This window comes from Tupaia chinensis, unplaced genomic scaffold (assembly GCF_000334495.1).
Source record: "Tupaia chinensis unplaced genomic scaffold, TupChi_1.0 Scaffold149922_1, whole genome shotgun sequence".
Lineage (NCBI taxonomy): Eukaryota > Metazoa > Chordata > Mammalia > Scandentia > Tupaiidae > Tupaia > Tupaia belangeri.
The window spans coordinates 1600152-1603244 of NW_006209766.1; positions in this window are offsets into that span (position 1 = coordinate 1600152).

The following is a 3093-nucleotide window of genomic DNA, read 5'->3' on the forward strand; positions in this document are numbered from 1 at the left end:
GGGAAGTCTTGATTTCTGTTTTCCCAAAATGGCTATTTTGCAGAATCCATGAGGCTGTGTCTTCAAGAAAGCCTGTTCCCTTTGCCTCTCCTGGGTTGGGACCCAATATATGTTTTATTTTTTAGAGAGATTTTTACTCTACAGCACATGCACTTGCCAGGAAGACAGAGAGAGACAGAGAATTGGAAAGTGAGAAATCATCCCCTAGAAGGATGGTCATGCCACAATCCCTTCTCCTCCATTTTCCTCCTGGGATTTTGGGCACACACACCCAACAAGTTTAAACCACCAGGTTTGGGACTCGAACTCTGGTTGACTATGTGGAGTCCAATGATGTAACCATTACACCATCTGCTGGTCCCCACCATGTATGTTTTATACACTCCTGAATGTACAGTACATTTCACAATAAAAGAAAAGTAAAAAATAAATTAATCTTAGTGTCAATATCCAGCTGTTATAAAAAGGGTTCAATTACTAGTCCCACACAACCTGGTACACAATACATGCCCGCTGAGAACTGTCCGTGGGCCCAGCAGGTGACATGGTAGTTGCGGTGCTGGACTCTCACATGGTCGACTGTGGTTCAAGTCTTGAACAAGGCAGTTTGTTTTCTCACTTTCTCTCTCAGATGCACATGCCCTGTAGCAAGTTTTAATGACAATAAATTTAATAAATTAAAAATTTTAAACTTGGGATTAGCAGTTGGCATAATGGCTATGTCGTTCACTCATTTGTAGTTGACCGTGGTTTGAGTCCCGGATCTGGTGGCTTATCTGAGAATGTTCTTGTCTTTTCTTCCCATATGAAGGATAATCTTGCCGGGTACGGTATTCTTGGTTGAAATTGCTTTTCCCTTAACACTTTGAATATATTTTCCCATTCTGTCCTCACTTGCATTGTTTCTGATGAGAGATCCGCTGTCAGCCTGATGGGATATCCTTTGTAGAAAACTTGACATTTCTCTCTTACCAGTCTTAGCATCTTGCCTTTGTCTGTGGATTTGGTCAATCTGACTATAATGTGTCTTGAAGAAGATCTTCTTGGGTTGGTTCTATTGGAGGTCTTTTGTATTTCTTGGGTCTGGATCTTTGAATGCCTCTCTAGGTTTGGAAAGTTTTCTTCCAGGATTTCACAGAATAGATTGTCAATGCCCTTATGAGTCTCTTCCCCTTCTGGGATACCAATTATCTGGATGTTTGGATGTTTGATGGTATCTAGTATTTCTTGTATATTATTCTCATTTTGGGGGGCAATTTTCTCAGTCTTTGTGATGGATTTTTCTAGGCCAGTGATTCTATCTTCTACATCTGAGATTCAATTTTTGGTATGATCTAGTCTGCTTTTAATACTTTCAAGGGAGGTTTTGACTTCCTGTATTATAGTCTTCATCTCTAACAGGTCTATTTGATTCTTTTTTTTTTTATAGTGTGAATTTCCTTCACACTATAAAAAAGCTGATGATCTCTTGGAGCTCATCAGCTTCTTTCCCCTGCCTCTTCGGCAGTTCTTTGTCTCTTTTCTTCCATCTCTGTGAGCTTTGTACCATGAAAATTCTAAATTCTTTATTTGACATCTCCTTTAATTTCATCGTACTATCTGAGGATGAAGAGGAGTTATTATTTTTCCTTGGAGGAGAAGTATTCTTGTTTTTCTGTATTTCTTGTGACTCTGTGGTGATTTTTAGTCATCTGATGGATGGTGCATTTCTCCCTAATTCTTGAAGTTCAATCTGAGCGTCCAGAGGTGTGCAGGAGGAGGTGATCTGCAATCTCTCTTCTGTTCCGTTTTCACTCTTTGTGCATCAGAATCAGTGGGAATAGAGGAAAATTCTGACCCTAATCGTATTCAGATGTTTAGATCTTGTTCACTTGGATCTGTCTAGATACTTAGTGTGTAGGAGTAGAAATGAGTGTGGAGGGAGAAGTCTCAGCAGAAAATCTTCATCTTAAGTCCCTAAAAGCAATATTTCACAGCAGAAGTTCAGGATCCATGTCCCAGTGGCTTAAACTCATGCCAGGCATTGGGTCCGGCAGGTGGCATGGTGGTTAAGGGCACTGGACTTCCATATGGCCTACCGAAGTTCGAATCCTGGACCAGGTGGCTTGCTTTCCCACTTTCTCTCCTTCTCCCTCTCTCACTCTATCCCTCTCTGGTCAAATTAAAATAAGGAAAGAAAAAGAAGAAAGAGAAAGAAAGAAAGAAAGAAAGAAAGAAAGAAAGAAAGAAAGAAAGAAAGAAAGAAAGAAGAAAGAAAGAAAGAAAGAAAGAAGAGACAGAAAGAAAGAAGAAAGAAAGAAAGAAAAAATGAGAAAAGAAAGAAGGAAAGAAAGAAAGAAAACAAAAAAAGAGAAAGAGTTAAATAAATAATTTTAAATGAAAAAAAAAACCAAAAAAACAAAAAACCTTAGAAAATTAAGAGAAAGAGTTAAATAAATAATTTTAAATGAAAAAAAAAAACCAAAAAAACAAAAAACCTCATGCCATGTGAGCATGCGTGGCCAAAATCCTGAGAGAGGAATGGAAGAGACGGAATTGCGGTGTGGCCGTCCCCCCTGGGGGGTGATTTCTTGCTTTCTGTCTGTCTCTCTCTGTCTCTCTCAAAAATTTTTTTTCTAAACTGGGTATGATCATTAAGTGCTGTGTGCACGATTTCATGATGCCTGTCTTCGTGAAGCAGTATATTCCATTAATCAGTCCTATGTTTGGGAGTCTCCAAGACCACCTCACATTCAGTCATTCTCTAGAAGGACTCAGAGCTTAGAGGAGCCACTATACTCACATTTATGGTTTGTTACAGTGAAAGGATACAGATTAAAATCATCTAAGGCAGGCCAACAGGTGGCATGGAGGTTAAAGCTCTGGATTGCACAGAGCTGGCTGGTTAGTTCAAGTCCCTGCCCAAAAGATTGAAAATCATGCCAGGTACATGTGCATGTGTACCCAAAATCCTAAAAGGATACTGGAGGGGAAAGGGTTGCAGTGTGACCATTCGCCCGGGGGTGATTTCTTACTTTCCTCTTTCTCTCTGTCTCTGTGTGTGTGTGTCTCTCTCTCTGGCAAGTACTCACACGTTATAGCAAAAACTTCCAA